General features: G+C 37.1%; 1 long non-coding RNA gene across 2 annotated transcripts; it reads left to right on the top strand.

Annotated features, from left to right (window-relative positions):
* Positions 1 to 13,036: 13,036 nt before the first annotated feature.
* Positions 13,037 to 14,299, top strand: LOC149140991 (uncharacterized). Of its 2 annotated transcripts, none has more exons than XR_016264781.1 (3): positions 13,037 to 13,169; positions 13,248 to 13,749; positions 13,961 to 14,299. It is a non-coding gene; the product is annotated as an uncharacterized LOC149140991 (long non-coding RNA). The 2 variants fall into 2 exon arrangements; XR_016264782.1 differs by having other exon boundaries at positions 13,901 to 14,299.
* Positions 14,300 to 18,928: the final 4,629 nt, after the last annotated feature.

Below are 18,928 nucleotides of genomic sequence, written 5' to 3'. Positions count from 1 at the left end.
GACACCAATGCAATGCAAAATTTTGTTGAACAATGGGCTCATTCAATCATCCCTTACGCCATGTTGTGCACTGATGGTTATGGTGCCAAAGAGGAATGGTAAGTATTTCAAGAAAGAGGACAAAAGGAGTAGTTTTCGCCAAAGCAAAGTTGTAAAAAGAGGTCAGTGCAAGAATATACATAACACCAAACAAGAATGGTTTGTATGGATTTTAATGTTGTATGTTCTTTGTAGCACTTCTATTACATACATGTATTTGAATTATGGCAAAAAAGAGTCCTTTCTTGAAGAAATTGTCCACTTGGGTGACATAAACATGTTGATAAAGTTTTCTTGTGCAAATGTTATCTATGAAGGAAAATCGTTTGATGTTTTGAAGATATGAAAGTACAAATTGGGTTTCACTTTTTTGATGCATTTGGGCCATGATATTGGAGGAGGTAAGTTGAAGGCAAGCCTCTCCAAGTTGGATGCCATTGTTGATTGGTCAACGCCCAAGATCATCATTTTGATAAGAGGTTTGTTGGGAGCAACCCAATGTTGGAGGAGAGTTGTTGTTGTCATTTCTTCTTTCAAAGCTCCTTGGCATGCATTGTCATGTGTGTACAAATTCTTCTAGTGGGAAGGCAAATAACAAGAGGCATGTGTTGCTTCAAACCAAAAGATCAGTTCAGTTCCTTTTTATGCTCTTTCAAACTTGAAAGGTTCATTTGAGTTTTAGGTTTATGCAAGCAACTTCACCATCTTATTTCATTCAGAAGATTTTCATGGTGTAAAGATTAAGTTGCAATGATCCATGCACTTTTATTGGATGGATACTTGTAAAAAATTTCACTTGGTTCGAAGGTACAAAAGAGGTATAAGCAGCAAGTTCATTGTTATGCCTTTTAGGCCTATTGGTTATGTAACTATTGTATTCAAGCGTCATTATGTTTTACATGAAAGTTATGTTCAGAAAATTTCATACTTTCAAGATGTACAATCGGGCTTGAGTCAAGAAAACCAAGTAGTGAAATTTGTCATCCATTTGCATTATATTTTGTTATGTCATCTTGGTAAGAAGGATGTTTCTTTTGATGGCGACATGGAAAAAACCATGAGTTTCTATGAACGACTGAAAATGGTGCAACAAATAGTGCAAGATCAGCTTGAAAAGGGCAAAGACAAGTACAGGTATAGAACGGGGTCCTCAAGGCAAGTGAATGTTGATTTCCTTAGAGAGGAGCTCAAGGAAACAAATTTGTCAAAATCCAATTGGATCGATCTTGGAAAGGTGAGGGGACTGTACCCTCATCTACTTGTCAGATAATAGTATCTTTTGGGGTCCAAAAGGCTTCTAGTGGGGAGGAATGATTAGGTGCTCAGTATTTAGCTCAAAATTCAGAGTTATCATATTGGCTCGAAAAGTGTACAGTTGCGTCCGTCTCATCAAGATGATCACAACGCAATTCATTTCATCGAAAACGGAGTCTGGATGAAGGAGAAAAGATCTGCTATTTGTTTTCCTAAACAACTAAAAAACTGCAGAATGGGACAGAATGATGATATGGCAGTCTAGTTAGCAAGGAGAATCTTCTTCAGTTTTCGCCTAATGGGGCTGTGACAAGTGTCACCTCTGGATTCTCCAGTTTAGCTCAGAGAAGGTGAAATTGCCTAATTAGCTCTAAGGTGGAATTCGATTTTTTATTTATTTAAATATTGTTATTTATTATATATGTATAATATTATTTATATTATATAGTTTTTATTAACTATATATATATATATATATATATAATAATAATAATAATAATTATTATTATTTAAACCCACATTACATTAACCCAAAGTTCGAATGTATGGCATATTAAATATTTCAAATGACATGTCAAATATCAAATAGCGCGTTAAACGAAGGTTTCAGTGTCGTAATAAATGGTATTATATATATATATATATATATATATATATATATATATATATATATTACATGTATTTAAATATTAAATAATAATTATTTAAATCCACATTACATTAACCCAAAGTCTGAATGTATGGCATATTAAATATTTCAAATGGCATGTCAAATATCAAATAGCGCGTTAAACCAAGGTTTCGGTGGCATATTAAATGGTATTAAAAAATATGAGGGGGGAGGGCGAGTTTCAACCCATGACCTCCCCCTCCTATTCCTTATGCATAAGCGTTACACCACAAACAACGCAATTGTAAGGAGGGTGCACAACACTATATTTAAGCCATCAATGTTGACTAACGGTGGAGAGGAGGGAGCCAGCCCCCTCTGCATGCGACCTCCAACATGTGACTAAGGGCCAGCGCCAAGTATAAGCGTGATTAGTGCGCCATTAATCCAGGATTAGACTTAATTAATCCATTGATTAAGTTAGCGGAAATTATGGCGGAGCCACCAAATCCGGAACCACCACCAAACTTGGCGGACTTAACTGGAGTCTCTCCAGATTTAGTGGAGGTTTTCTAGGAAAAACTATTTGAGCCATAACTTACTCAGTTTTCGACCAAATTGAGATCATAAACAAGTGTTCTTAGCTAATTTGGACCTTTTGAACACATTAGTGTAGGTATCAGGAGCCATAGAGCTTTTTAAACAACATTTTTACCACATTGAGCTAATATAGAGGCTTAAGCCATGAAAGCTGGACCAAGGAGATGTAGCCCAAGAGGGGTGAATTCCTTCATCAAAACATTGTGTTAATGTGTCTCTTTGATGTTTTGTTGTACTGTAGATGTTTGTTGTTCATTATTCATTTTTGAAGCTATTTTTCTCATGAATGTCTTGTTTAACTTAAGGAAATTTATCTATTTGTAAGCACCAACAACTAAGGAAACCTCAGCAAAAAAAGCAAGAAGAAAGCACATGTTTATAAATCTGTAATTATTATTAGCACAACAAAACTAATCATACAAAAATAGATCATTGGGATAGATAGATATATAGATAAATAGTTAGTTTAAATACCTTTTATTCTCAGTTCAATTACATCATAAGTCTCACATCTATATACTTCACCCATTTTCTTATTTTATATCAAGGGAAACTGGTCCCATAAATTCCAGTCATAGCCACCATCCCAAACGAAAAAGGATATGCTCTAAGGTCCCGACTGAGTGGTTTTCCCTGATGTTGAGGTAGACATTTCGAGCCTTCAACAGGTGGCTAAGAGATTGGACCGGTTCCTACTAAATGAAGATCTTTCTGCCCAAATTCCTTTCTTCAGGTAGTGGATCGTTATTGGTGGGGACTCTGATCATTTCCCTATTTTCTTGGAGCTAAAAGGGATGAGTAGAAAGCCTAGTTCCCATTTTAAATTTAACTCCTCTTGGCTCAAAGATCTGACTTTTAACATGTTAGCAAAAGATATATGGAGGCACCGTGTCAGAAACCAAGGATCCTCCCTTGTTCAGTCCTTTATGGAAAACTTAAAAAGATTGAAACATGCAACGATTTTATGGCCAAGGGAAAAAAATATTAGGGATGAAGTTGTTTTAAAAAATATAGAGGTAGAATTGGAAGCTTTGGAAATCCGAGAGGGGGACGATTATGAGATGAAGGAGAAAAAGGAAAGGATAAACAAATGGAAGTGGAAATGAGAAGGATCATAAAAGATATTGAAGAACAATGGAGGCTCAAGAGTAGAGCAATCTAGCTTGAGGTTGGGGAAAAAACTCAAAATTCTTCCAAAACTATGCTAAGGGCAGGAAGAATGTAAATACTATATGGGAATTAAACAAGCAGATGGTGGTGTGGAAAAATCCTTTGATGAACTAACATCCCTAGGAAGCTCACATTTCAAAACCTTATTCAAGGCCCCGACATAAACCTCAATAGTTGAAGTGATCCGGGTGGTCCATTTTTTCCCTAGATATGAAGAGAAGGAAGAAAATGATCTACTCATGGCTCTCATCACAAAAGGGGAAGTGGAAGCGGTATTCAAAACTATGCATAAAGATAAGAGTCCTGGGCCTGATGGATGGTCAACGAAACTTTTTCAACACTTTTTTGACCTTTTAGGTGATAACCTGACTGATGTGGTGGAGGAATATCGTCTTAGAGAATTGTTCACGAGCCCCTCAATTCTATTTTTCTGGATTTAGTTCCAAAAATTGACGATCCTCAAAGTTTTGATGACTTCAGACCTATCTCACTTTGTAACTACACATATAAAGTCATTGCCAAAATCACAGTAAATCGCCTCAAACCAATCCATTCTAAAAATATTTCTAAGGAACGGTTTGGCTACCTTCATGGTAGGTAGATCCATGAGGCCATTGCGGTGGCACAGGAATCTTTGCACAACATAAAAAAAAGGCAATGATTGTCAAAATTGATCTATCAAAGTCCTATGACAGGATTAACTAGATGTATCTGTGTCTATTGTTGACTCACTTAGGGTTTGACATTGAATTCATAAAATGGGTTATGGGATGTATACCAAACATGTGCTTTGTTGTTCTCATCAATGGAGCTGCCTCCCCCTTTTTTCATAGTCAACAAGGACTAAGATAGGGATGCCCTCTATCTCCCTTACTTTTCCTCATCACAACAAAAGGGCTAAGCCAACTGATTCTTGCAGCCAACATAAGGGGAGAGTTCAAAGGAATTGAAGTAGCAATAAATATTTTTATTAATCATCTCCTTTTTGTTGATGATATTCTTTTGTTCTGTGATGGATCAAGGGGTGATTTACATCAGCTGAAATTAGTACTGGATTTATTTCTAAAAGCTACAAGGATGAGCATCAATGATAAAAAATATACTATTGTTCATAATGGTCTTTAAGGTGTGGAGGTCAATAGAATCCTACCATTTTTCCCCTTCGAAGTAAAACCAATGACAGAGAGTTTTAAATACCTGAGCTTCTATCTCAAGCTAGATTCCTACAGGAAAATTGATTGGAAATGGTTGGTAGCAAAAATCGAAAAGTGAATCAAACACTGGAGCTTTAAGTGGCTATCAAGAGTTGGGAGGTTGGTTCTTATCAAATCAATCTTAATTGCAATCCCAGTTTACTGGATTGCTCTTACTTGGGTTCCGAAAGGTATTCTGGCCCAGATCAAAAAATTATGTGGGTTGGATCGAAGGTGGATGATGTTCTTCCATGGGTTGCATGGGAGGAAATTGCTCGCCCAAAGGATTGGGGAGGGTGGGGAATAAAGGATCTTCCATCTTTTGCAAACTCTTTGGCAGAAAAATTAGGGTGGCGCTTATTAACCATGGATAATCTTTGGACATCAGTGATAAAAAGGAAATATATAGATCTTATTTCTATGGATGACTGGCTACGAAATCCTGATAAAAAATTCAAAAATTCCTCTGTCATTTGGAAGGCTACTTTAGACTCTTTTGATCTTATTGCAGAAGGTATTTCATGGCAAGTCGGGGATGGCAGAAGGCTCAGAGTGGGTGTGGATCCATGGGTGGGATGCAACGAGGTTTTCTTTCTTCCAAGGGATCTTTTGGAGCATCTCAGTGCATAGGGTATTTACTTCCTCAACCAAATTGTAAATGAGGATCTTACATCGATATGGAATCAAGGTTGGAAATTAGTTGAGGACCTTCAACTTGAGCCTCATTAGGGAGAAGTCTGGCAAGGTTTCATCAAATATTTACAGAGATCAAATGTTAGGATTAGGGAGAGGGCAGATGAACTTCGGTGGGTCCATGCCCCTAGTGGCCATTATTCTCCAAAATTTGGTTACAATCTCCAAATGGTCAGACGGGCAAGAGGGGAAGTTTCATGGTGGCATAAGCCACTATGGAAATTAAAATGTCCAGCAAAATCTAGATTGTTCTTCTGGTGCATCCTAAAGAACAAAGTGCCTATGTAGGATAACCTACAAAAAAGGAACAAACAAGGGCCTGGATTGTGTACTTTGTGCAAAAACTCTGAAGAATCTACATATCACTTATTCTTAAGTTGTCCTTTCACCAATAAAACCTGGGAGGCTTTGATGAACCTTTGGGTATCAGACTAAATTGGAATGGTACAAATTTAGTGGAAGCTTGGAAAAATTGGTGGTCCTCTACCTATGATGAAAATTTAAGGAACATTCCCCCAATCATCTCTTGGGGCATCTGGTTGGATAGGAATAAAGGAGTATTCCAAGACTCTTTCACAATTATGTACCATATTGCGACTGAATGTGCATCCATATATGCAATTCTTCCTTCAATATCCCCCACTATGACTTCCAGGGCTATTAGAGAAGAGCATATAAGACCCCACATTCCATGGGCCTACTTCGATGGAGCCTCAGATGCTCAGGATAGATGTGGGGCAGGGCTGTTCATTCATGTTAATGAACACAAATTCCTAAAAGCTTCAGTGGGTATTGAGACAAGATCAAACAATTATGCAGAACTTCAAACTCTGAAGCTTCTTCTGTCTTGGTTGAGATAGTTGGGGATAGATTCAGTTAAGATATTTGGTGACTCTTTGAATGTTATAAATTGGACAAACAATGTGCAACGATGTAAAAATATTATTTTGGTTCCTATATTAGAAGAAATTTCTAACTTAAAATCTCGTTTTGTTGATATTAATGTTTGTCACATCTACAGGGAGCAGAACACCGAAGCGGATCTCCTTTCTAAAAAGGGTCTGCAACAATTTCTAGATAATTGGCATACAATTGAATGAATGGCCAGGCAGATCCGTGTGTTGGATCAACCACAATACCATGGATAATATACTCTTTTGTTTATGCTACTACAACCTTTTACTTTCTTGGCTTCTCATGATCATCAGACAAATTAGTGTTTTTTGTTCATATGGCTTATGAATATGGTTATTTATGATTGCTTTCTATAAACAGGTTATTTTTTGTATTGGACAAGTCATTTTCTCTATTCAGGGAGAGGCCCAGTTTATGGATTTTAGACACTATGTGCTTATTTGCTCTGAGCAAGTGTTGATTTTTTCATTTTTCTCAGACAATCGTGCTTTCTCTTTCTGCATCATTATGGATTCACAGTTTTTTCAGGAATGCTTAAATGCATCTACTTATGTAACTTTTTATTTTCTTAAAAAAAAATTCGATTTTTCCTTTGGAAAAAAGAAACATAACGTTAGCAAATGACATGGCAATCTAGGTGAAGGACATGTGGCATGTAGATTTGGCATTTTTGGGTGCCCAAGTGGGCCATATCCAAGTGACATGTGGCACCACTCTCAAAGTGACATGTGGCAGTCGGGTGATGTAGGGATGACATCATCTCACCTCAAAGGTCTAGGCAAAGACGTATGTTAAGAATGGTCTGAAAGATGGAGGGTAAGAGATGGAAACATCTGCGTTAAAAAATGTGAAGTTTCATGTCCTAACCCAAACCAAAAGTCGAGTGGATATAGGATATGTTCGCAAGTGGATAGGGTCGAGGTTAACAGAGCGAGAGACAAAGAAATTCCCATTAGCTAACGAATCTATTAGGCATCAAGAATATCACTAGGGTCATGTTTTGTAAGGTTTTCCCATGTTAAAATTTTCAGGCTATTCAGGATGTTCGAGAAGAAAATAGAAGAGCACAACAAAAATGCTCCAAACCCCTAGAACCCATGTGTGACCCAATTTGGGCATCTGAATGTTCGAGAAGAAAATAGAAGAGCGCAAGAAAAATTCCCCGAACTCCTGACCTAGTGTGGGACCTAGTTCGAAAATTTTGTTGTTTGGGAAGAAAATAGAAGCATGCAATAGAAACAATTGAATTCCTGAACTCCCAAAATAGTGTGGGACCCAGTTCAAGCCCATTTGGCTACTCAGGCCATTTGGGAATACAGATGGTGTGCGAAGATTAGCTGATAGGAATAGCATGTGGCACCACTCAGAGACAACCACATGGTCCAAAATACCTCAACATTACATGAGCATGACATCATCCAGTAGTTCAATTATTTGGGTGTTCAAGCCTCTAGACCTCTAGCAAGTTGAAATTTTCTCAAACATGGGAACTTTCGAGAAAGCGCCTTCTAGCTAAAGGCACCGTCATAGGCTCTAGTTGCATGTATTTAATGTTGTTTAGTTCAAGGGCATGGGGCTACTAGTCCAGTGGTGAGAAAGATCACCGCTAGTGTTTACATGTGGTCTCAACATTATTTTTAATTTGGCAGCTAAATTACAAATGGGAGCTAATGGTGTTTGGGTGCATAGTGAACTTAAGTCGCAGAATGCAATGGTACAAGTATTCAATGGAGTTGTTGAAACTTATAACTTTAGTGATGGTCCTCCTTGTTGAGTTGTACAAGTGGAAATGGATTTTCGGTCTCAAACAAAGCCAACCATATTAAAGTACCCATTGTTCCATAAAGAAGTTGGAATGAGGTTGCAAGGATCACAATCTGTAGAGGTTGTTAATGGATTACTTCATTGAGTCATGTGAACCATACCAAAGTACGATCCTCAAGCAATGGCTGACTATACTAAAGCATGGGATGTTGTGCTAAGACAAATGTAATGTGAGTGAAACAAAAGGAGAAAAAAAGACGAAGAGATGAGTGAACTACTATTGGGTGTGTTGTTGTGTGGATGCTACAATTGTTGAACTAAGAAAGTGGAGAGGTGAGAAGGCCAAGCGTCTAAGTAAGTTGTGTGATCTGTGAAAGCAGGCAATCAAGAAGGGAAAGCAATTGAGAAGCCTAAGAGTTGAAAAGGTCAAGCAACTGAGAAGGCCAATGCTTATTGAGAATGTCAATAGTTGATAAGGCCAAGAAACTAAGAAAGCCAAACATCTAAATGGGTCGAGACTGATAAAGGGTGAGCATGACTGAAGAATGATTTACGAAGCCCAAGAGATGAGAAGAAAAGAGTAGTTGAAAGGGGTTGAGACTATGAGATATTGTGTTGATAGAGCATATATGAAAAGTTGTAACTAGATCTAAGTATGAGGGTGTTGTAGATTAGGGAAAGAAAACAAGAATGTTGAGTTCATTGTGTTATATCAAGTTGAGAGAAAGCTAAAGTAGTGAGTAACAATATTAACAGAATAGAGCACCTGTGGACAGAAGTATGAAAATGAAGGGAAAATGGGTCTACATGGTTCAACATGTTGGTGTCGACACTTTAAGGATGTAACACCCCTCCCTTGTGTACTACATTTTTGTAAACCCAACCTAAGTTAAAGCTAGGTGCAATATCCTCCCTTGTGTGTTAAATGTTGTAAACCTAAGTTGAGGAAAGCTAGGTTTGATACCCTCCTTTGTGGGTTAAACTATTCAAAACCTAAGATGAGGAAAGCTAGGTGATATGTAATATGAAAAGCAAATGTGTTTTTAAATAAATTAATAAAATAAATCACTTGGAGGGTGGAGCACCAAGAGAGAGGAGATGCTTGCCAAATCCCATGAGGAATGGGATAGAGATGAATCTTTCATGATAAGCTTCTAGATGTGATTCTAGATAAGCTTGGATGGATTGGATATCCATCAGATGGATGGGAGATAAAGATCCATTGGACATAAAAGCTTTGGGGGAGATAAAGGCAAGCTTTTATGTGGAAAAGCGTCATGGGAGATAAAGACGAGCTTTTTCGGATAAGACCTAGGAAAATGGAAAAATCCATAAAGCGGGACACCACTAATGGTAACTAAATCATGAAAGAGGGTATTAAATACCTAGTGCATCGATCAATTGAGGATAGTTGATCCTTGGCAAGATCTTCGGCTCGGGGGAATCAGAGGTGATTCATGGCTGGGTGGTGGTGCTCCTCCCTGCAAGTGAGGTTTTAGTTGGTGTCAGAGCGTGGGATGTTTGTATGATGATTTTTACTCTCTCTCTCTCTGCTATAGTTTCAGTTTGTCTATGAGAAGATTTAAGTTTCCTCACCATGAATGAATGAATTGAATGAGATGCTTATGAGTAGATTACTGGTGTTTTCCTTCATTCTGATCTGAGTCACTTGCATGAAATATGTTTTATCTTAATCGTTACTTTGAAATTGTTAAATCATTCATCTCAGGGTTATTTTTATTATGGAGATAATGGTTTTTGATTATGCATGTTGCATTCCAGTGTGAAGTTAGCAGTAGAAGTGTATGAAGTGAGTGACAGTACTTGTACCCATGAGCTATCTAATTCATGATAGAAATTGCATGCGCCAATTATACGTAAGTAGATTACCTGTGTTAATGATTTTTATGATAATGTATTATACATGTGACTCCTTTTATATCCAAGAGCAAAGTTCATAGTGGAAGCATAATACATGACTGTAAATACTAATGGTGTTTAAGAGGAGATCACATATGAATATGTGAGATAACTATGAAATCTACATCTTACATTTAAATAAGAAATATAGTCTGCCTATAATGTTATGTGATAAATTAAATACTTATGCATGCGGAACAATTGTAGAATTAATGCTTAATGCTCCTCAGTGTATGGCCAATGGTTCAAATTATTTGTGTTGCATGTCTAAGACTGCCTCCTTTTAGGCTAGCCCAGCTAGTTATGCATGTGAATGAAGGGTTGGTCAGTAACATACTGACTATGTACGAAGGACTATGATCATGATACACAACCATACTAATTACAGTAAACTTGAATTAATGTCCATTAATGCTTGTGGGGATTAACCCAAGGGTTTCATAGGACGCATGCTATGATTAGTTTTAACGGTTGATCATATATAGTAGACATGTTAATGAATCTAAGGTTCCATATAATAGAACCAGTAAAACAATTACGAAGAAATTTGTACTATGGCCTAATAGTAATATGGCTGAGGTAATTTTAGAAGACAAGATCTGCAAGGAGGGGTAAAGCTTTAACTGTGAATGAACCCAAAATTTTAAATTTATGGGTCCTAGAGGCTAAATTCTCGGGTAAGCTAAAGAGGTTTGTTACAAATGGTATCAGAGCATCAAGTTCAAACCTTGCGGCCTATGGGCCAATATGCCTCCATAGGGTATGGAAAAAAAATTAAGCCTTAAGTTGGCCTCCCTCGCACAAAGTCTACAAAAGGGTCCAGGTATAAGCGTTAAAATTTGGATTATTTAGGATTTAAAACTAAATATTAAAAATGTTCTGGCACATATGCACAGTTCTTGTTGCATGCCAAATGGATTTGATTATAAAGATTTATAAGGAAAATAACCCCAAAAAAATAAATATAAAGAATAAAAGTTAAAATTTTAAATTTAAAGCATGTGCATATTATCTTGGTTTCTTGCCACAAAGGAAATTAGGGATTTTTTTTTTTAATCCAATTATTAACACGGTTAATAATAACCATACCCTACATATCACATGTTAAAGCATTTTGGGTCTATGGCATGGCAAGAGTATGTTAAAGGGGTGAAGCTTGAAACGTAGAACATGATTTCTTGAAGAGGAATTCAAATATTAACATGGTAATTGAAGGACCAATAATATAAATTCACTATATATGTAACATGTTATTTCAATGAGGGTTCTTATGTATAGGGTCTTTATAAAATAAGGGTTTTACTTATTACTATATGACATATCTGGTCAACACATTGAAATCGTCCTAGTGATATACATCTTGGAACAATCAGTGTTAGTGCGGAAAAGTAAAGTATATGCAAACAAAATTCGTGGTTAAAACCCCAAGAAATATTAGAGGATATACACATCTATTAAACACACGGGTCTGTATAGTAAAAATGGAAAATCCATAAACAAACATGACTTTGTGGAAGACCTTATTGGTCAAAAATTTATTATTCGGTAAAATCGACCAACTTTATCTCAAATGGATGTCAATGGATTCTTTAAAATTGAAATGATCTTGACTAATCCTCTCCGCTGGATGTGTAAACTGTAAATTGCCATGATGAGGGACAAATTGAGTATTTCGCCCAGACGTTGGGTAGAACCCTTCCTCGTGCGTACTTTATCTTTCACTTCTAGTAAGTCGGTAACAAGCCATTCTTGAATGCTTGACTATGTTGTATACAGTTTAGGGTAGGAAATGGATGGTTTTTCCCTCATGCATCACATTTCCTTGGGAAAAGAAAACGAGTTGTCTCTTCCCTCTCAAAGATGGTGATGGCTACGAAAATGCAGAGGCTGAGTATATAGCAGGAACATTCATTTCTTAGGGAGATCATCCAGAATGTGTTAACCATTGTGGAGTTGTAATTCCCAGCTAAGTAGAGAAGGGAATGCTGATTGGAAGCCATTCGGCATAGACCGAGACATGGCCATGGACTCTATCAAGGAGCTCCGCAAGATACAGAAGTGGACAATGGCAAAACTTTGACCAATTCCGGTATTTTCCATTCATGGAAACCTCGCCTTGATTGCTCAAATCGGAGGCTCGGCTGTCCAAACCAGACCAAGAAGGAAGGAATGTGGTTTCCATAATGATAGGAGGAAGAAGAGAGAAGAAACCATAAATGAAATTGATGAAATATTCACCAAAACCGAGAAGGAAAAAAACCTCGGACCAGCGAAAAGCATGTCGCTAGACAAGGACAAAGATGATAACGAACATGATGTGAAGGTTTTGAGCGAGGTTAATGATAATATAAAAAAATATAATAAGAAGGCAACGATAATGTTCCATGTGCCTATCCGATAGGTGGAAGGTGATAGGTTGGGATAGTGATTATCCTGATCACCGCTTTTTAGCCGGATTAAGCTAATCATAAATCATTATCTTTCCTCACCAAATTTATGGTATATCCTCACAGAAAGCAGTGATTTCTTTTACAATTAGAAGATTGAAAAAGGTACACCGGTTTGGATGTTTTTAGAGCATGTTTTACAGTTTAAACAATAGTGTAGGCAGATTAAAGGAGGAAGGGAATCAGGACTGTTGTTTCCCTTCTAAATGTTGTCTTTCGAACTATTGATCACTTACCGAATTAGATACCAATGGAATAAAGGGATAAAAGTTATCCACTAGCCGATGAACAAAAATAGGAAGTGAGAATGGGCGGGATATATATTTAATCTTATCCATGGCTTGGGAAGGAACAGAAAGGACGAATGCCTATCCATCAATTGGGGGTAATGGATAATGCTTATCCTCATGGGAAGGATAGAGTTATCATGACACTCGACGGTATCCATGTGATATAAAAACTGAAGGAGGAATGAGGTCTTCAAACGAGTGCTCTTAGTTGTCGAGGCGGAAAAACTACAAGCTTGGTCTCTGTAGACCTCGTTATGCTATGCAAACAGCATGGGTAAGTCTATTTCCTCCAGTCGTTTAGGTTTATGTTAAAAAAAAAAAAATTGTTCTCAGAATCATCTTTTTGTTGCAGACATAACTGACATTGAATATATATTGGATTGACTTGCTAGTAGATATGGGAAGAAGAAGTTTGAAGAAGGTTTGATGGTGGCAAACAAAAAAATTATACGCATCAATGCCCATAATGATGCCACCAGGTGTTATCACTTGTTTATGTGCCCATTAAAACTGACTGTATAAGCTTATAACTAAATAATTTGTAACGTAACTCTTTCGGCTGTAAATGTCTCACATTGTTTAGTTATAAGCTTACTATTTCTTTGAAGTATGTACTATTTCGGCTGTTTCCGTAATGTCAACAATTGTTCTTTTTCGTTCCACCAAATTGCTCCCATTGAGGATTCAAAATCCTTCAACTTCGTAAAGGAAATTCAGAGGAAAATGGTATCCTCACTTTACTGTGTCAACGTAATCTTTTGGGGATCAATAGATTCGGTTGAGAAAGTGTAGAAGCACTCACACAACCTTGATGATGAATGATCTTCATTCGGTGGGGCTGTAAGGACTATAAGGTTCTGTAACTCTTAAATCTATCAACACTGCAATGCATATGTTGATATTCCGGGCTTTGTTCATTCGTAACTAGAATCTATGCAAAACCAGTTTTGCTTTTTTTAATTTGGTTCTTTTCTTCATTACCTTTGATTGTGAGTTTGAGTCCAGGCTGATGCGGGAGCTTCCAAAACTTATTGATCCTCTTGATCCTCTTGATTCTTGAAGCAGGGCTCGTGGTTTTACTACTGGTGTCGATACTACCTTGCGGTGTTGTTTCACCATAATATTTCCTTGGCACACCCAGTGGGACTGTTCCACCTTCTGCTCTTCTTCAAGCACTCAATATAGGCACCACTAGTCGAAGATTTTTGGGACATACTGAGGACATGCTTAGTATCTCCTCCTTTGAAGCAAAACCATATGCAGGGCCAAGATTTCTCTGGCTTTTCATAACTCAAACTCGAGGTCATCTTTGTAGAAGTTTCACAGATGTCATCAAATGGAGGACTCAATTGTGTGTGGGGGTTGAGGCAACGATCAAAGGTTGTTGCCACAGAGTGGCTAGAATGTCGAATAACCTATTATGGACTCTAGCTAATAGTTACGTGGATGGTATTGCAAACCTCTATTGGCAATATACAAATTGGATGGCCTAATAATAGGTTATAATAGGTTAATATCAGGCCTAATATATTGCTCATTATGCAAATTGGATGGCCATCCATTTGTATAATGAGCAATATACAAATGGATGGCAATTCTACCTACAATTCTAATTTATTTTAGAGGGCTGACTTTCATGTAAATCTCCAAAATAGTCATGCTTGAGCATGTGGAGATTGTGGTATCTAAAGTGAAGGTAAGATACATATATATGCATGATAGGAAGTAGATATACCTAAGAGGAAACTTGGGAAAAACTGGTGGAGAAGAATGACTTCCATTTAAGCACCCGAGAAGATCGACGTTAAACCACCAATCATTATGTAGTTAACAATATTATGCAACAACAACCTACTTCTTATTGAAATGATAATGAGCATACATATGCATTGAAGAGCTTGTGAACAACATGTCAATGGCGAAGCATTGAGAGTTGGCACTATTAATAGTGTAGGACATATTTTTAATTTTTTATATATGAGGCAACATTGAATGTTATTATAAAGAGCATGTAAGAGTGTGAAATGGCATAATTATTTTCAATATAATTCGCCTATATATAATGCATTTTGGAGTATAATTTGTCCTTAAAAAAATATGACTAAGGGGAATCTATTTTAACATGTTATTAGATACCATGATCTATGCATTGGATATGCATACTGTACCTATAAGTATTTTTGTGTACCACAAATAAACCAAGGTAATTAATAAGAAGCAAGCCCAAATGCTTTTGATTGATGGAAGAGAGATCATGCTAAGCTTATAAGTATTTTCTTAAGAGTATGAAACTATGCAACTTAAGAGCATACCTTAATGTATATGTCTGATATAGATAAGGTTCTGGGGAAATATCTAACCAATATGAACCCTTCCAAATTGGAAAGGAAATTGAAGGTTATTAATCTTATGTACATGAAAAACTTTATAACTAAAGTGTTATAGCATGTAATAGGGAGCAAATGCCTTAAAAGTAATGTTGTTCAATTTTGTTTAATATTAATAACAAGTAATGCATATGGGAGGAAGATATCATTACTTGAGTGGCACACTTACATAGGTTCCCTTCATGAATGCAAGAGTCAAAATTCGCAGGGATTAAACTATGGTCATCATGCTATAAAAATAACTTATAAATGGTATAATTGCTAATATACCAAAGTAAAGGATGGTGAGAACATGTTATAGTATAAGGCTATATAACCTGCACAAATTGTCATTCAAATTAATCTTTTGATTAATACATACCATGTGATTTGTTCTTCAGTTGGAAGAAAGTATGGTTAAGGGGAAATCTAAGTTAAATATATTCTAGGACATATGCACCTTTTGATGGATATGCATAATAGAACCTATATGTATCTTTGAGTGCAAACCATAATAGTGGATAAAGTAGCACCAATGGTATGGACTATTGGGTCAATTAAATAGATTGATATCATATAAATAAAAATGCAAGCAATTTTGAGAGGTCCTCTTATTGGATTGCATTGATAAGATGTCTGGACAACATAAGGAAATGTTGCGTAATTCAAACAAGAATTCATAAAGTAGATAACTCATTCTTTTGGTAAAGGGTGATTTAATGTTAAGGATGAGCTAACATGTAAATACCCTGAGATCATAAACACTTACAACTACAAGGAGTGTAGGATTGAAAGTAGTAAAAAATTTCATGCATAACTACACTGAATTATACATGGCCAACAGGTTGTTGAGGCATAAAAAAAGGGGCAATCGTAAAACATACGAGGTGAATTAATGATCTGATGTATTTGAATGATTTTGTAATTAATCCAAGTAGTTTAGACTTAGTTGAGATTCTAAAGGATAATATCAAGCAGTGTAGGTATTTATCTAGGATTAGATAGATTCGATCCATTGATTGAGGATCAGATTGCTGGATGTAAAGTACTTATGTAAGTTTTGAACTATTGTAAGAGGATTTAGCTGGATTTGGTTATGGAGAATTAGACTGTAAAAAAATTGAAATATCTCTGTGTATTTTATGCATGAAAGGTTAAATCCCGGAGGGTTGAATTCCTTCGAAATATCTCTGTGTATTGTTGAATTCTAGTTTGGCCTGTAAACTTAGAGTTTTGTATGATTTGGTGTTCTCGTGTTTAAATTCCTCATTCACTGTGTATTAAGTTAAGTCAAATGTGTTTCGACCCCTGGAACTTTAATTAGCTAAACTATGAATTCATTAGTGAAGAGCTAAACCTGGTGGAAGCGCTAAAATCATAGCGGAAGGAGGAAAAGGTCTGATAAACTTGTGAGGAAAATCAAAGAAGCCTAGAATCGTTCGATCGACAGAACCATTAGATCTACGATAGTTGCATGCAAATCAACGTCAAGGTTTAACCCAAAACTGAACGCGATATTTTATCAAACTAGGTTAATAGTGCAGTTGATTTGGGTCGTCCGATTAGAGGAGCGAGATCCAACGGATATCGCGTGGAAAAGTGAACGGTGGTTAATAAAATTTTCGGACCCGATGAGCAATTCAACTGTGGCTTAATTCTGTTGAAGTTTGGATGATCGTAACCATCCGTTGTGGAGGCCATGATCCAATGGTGGTTGCATGGTAAAAGTATATGTGGGTAATCCAGATTTCGGACCCGAGAAATTATAAGCTGGAGCTTTGTTTTCTTTCGGTTCCGTGAGAGAGGTAGAGGACTGTGGAAAAGGCAGACCCGAGAAGTTTTTCAATGGGGTGTTAACTCCTTTTGGTTCCAGGTAAGTGAAGTTCTACTATTTTCCGGGTAAATTTAGCAATTTGGCTGTTTTAGTAGAATATCTAAGTTTGGAGGCAGATGACTGAAACTCCAAGGGAAATAGAAGAAGAACTTCCACCTACGCTTGAGGAGATCATTTCAGGATTTGAATGATTATCCCTTACACCTGCAACCAGACCACCATTTGTGGTATCGGAGCAGCCTACTGATGCTAAACAGGATCTCAATGATCAGAAAAAGAAATCCAACATGGATTTCAGAGTTGGAGGAAGAGGTGGTGGTTGAAGAAGAGGAAGACCAATTGCAAATGTTGAAGTGTTGGAATCTATGCAATAGATGCAAGCTAGATTGGAAGCAATGGAAATGGGAAGAGATGTAGATGCTGGAGATGTCAGTGAACCTGAAGTTGGAGCTGCAGAAGATGAGGAACCTGCAGATGTAACTCTTGAAATGAGATTCTTTAAGTCAGTATTGAGATCCACATCTAAGCCCAAACTTGAAGTTTCAATCTATACAGGAAGCTTAAGCCCTGAAGAATTGATAGACTGGATTAATGACATGGAGAAATTCTTTGATTATGAAGAAACAAAAGAAGGAAAGAAAGTGAATTTTGTTGTCACAAAACTGAAAGGACATGCAGCACTTTGGTGGGATGGAGTGTAGGCAGAAAGAAGAAGACTTGGTAAACAACCAATTAAAAATTGGAACAAAATGGTGGCAAAGTTGAAAAGTAAGTTTTTTCCAAGTGATTATCAGCAAACATTATTTAGACAAATGCAGAATCTTAGACAGAGGTCTATGACAGTAAAGGAATACACAGAGGAATTCTACAAAGTGAGTATAAGAGCAGGACAAATCCAAGATACATATGAGAAGGTTGCAAGATATGTGAATGGTCTCAGAATGGAGATCCAAGATGAGATAAGTGTACTGTCTCCTAAAACAGTAGAAGAGGATTATCATATGGTATTGAAGGCTAAAGAAAAACTCATGAGGAAGAAGTCTGCCAGAAATAGTGGTACTTTTCGAGGAAGGGGAAGTCAAGGTGGTAGAGGAAGTTCTACAACACCTAGAGATGGAGCTAGCAACAACTCAAGTTAGCATGCACCCACAGGAGGTGATGCAAGTGGCAGAGGGAGTTTTTCCAGAGGAAGAGGAGGCAGAGGTAGAGGAAGAGAAGTCAGATGTTACAGATGTAACAAGCTAGGACACAGAGCCTATGAGTGCCCAGAAAACATAGGAATGAATTAGAGGAATGCAATTGTTGCTAAGACTGAAGAGGAAGCAACAAAGGTAATAGAAGAAGAAAATGTACCAAAGAAAGGGGAATCTTTGGTAGTTAACAAAGTTTTGTTAAAGCCAGCTAAGGAAATTGTTGAACCGGCACAGAGAAAGACCTTGTTTAGGACTGTGTGCAAGGTTCAAGGGAAGTGTTGTCAGATGATAATTGATAGTGGTAGTACAGATAATTTGGTCTCCACAGAAGTGGTGGAGAAATTGAAATTGAAGACAAAGAAACACCCAACACCTTACAAGGTGTCATGGCTTCAAAAGGGGTATCAGTTGATAGTGAATGAGCAGTGTGAAGTGGAGTTGCAGTTGGGCAAATATAGAGACAAAATTCTGTGTGATGTGATGCCTATGGATGTGTGTCACATATTGCTGGGAAGGCCTTGGCAGTATGACAGAGGAGCTATGCATGATGGAAAGAAGAACACATATAAATTTAGCAAAGATGGTGTCAATCATACATTGCTGCCTATGGAAGAAGAGGATGCATCGAAGAAACCTGATC

Source organism: Pinus tabuliformis, chromosome X (genome assembly GCF_031772625.1).
Source record: "Pinus tabuliformis cultivar Carrire ecotype Pingquan chromosome X, CPIR1, whole genome shotgun sequence".
NCBI lineage: Eukaryota > Viridiplantae > Streptophyta > Pinopsida > Pinales > Pinaceae > Pinus > Pinus tabuliformis.
This window is presented reverse-complemented; position numbering and strand designations above follow the sequence as displayed.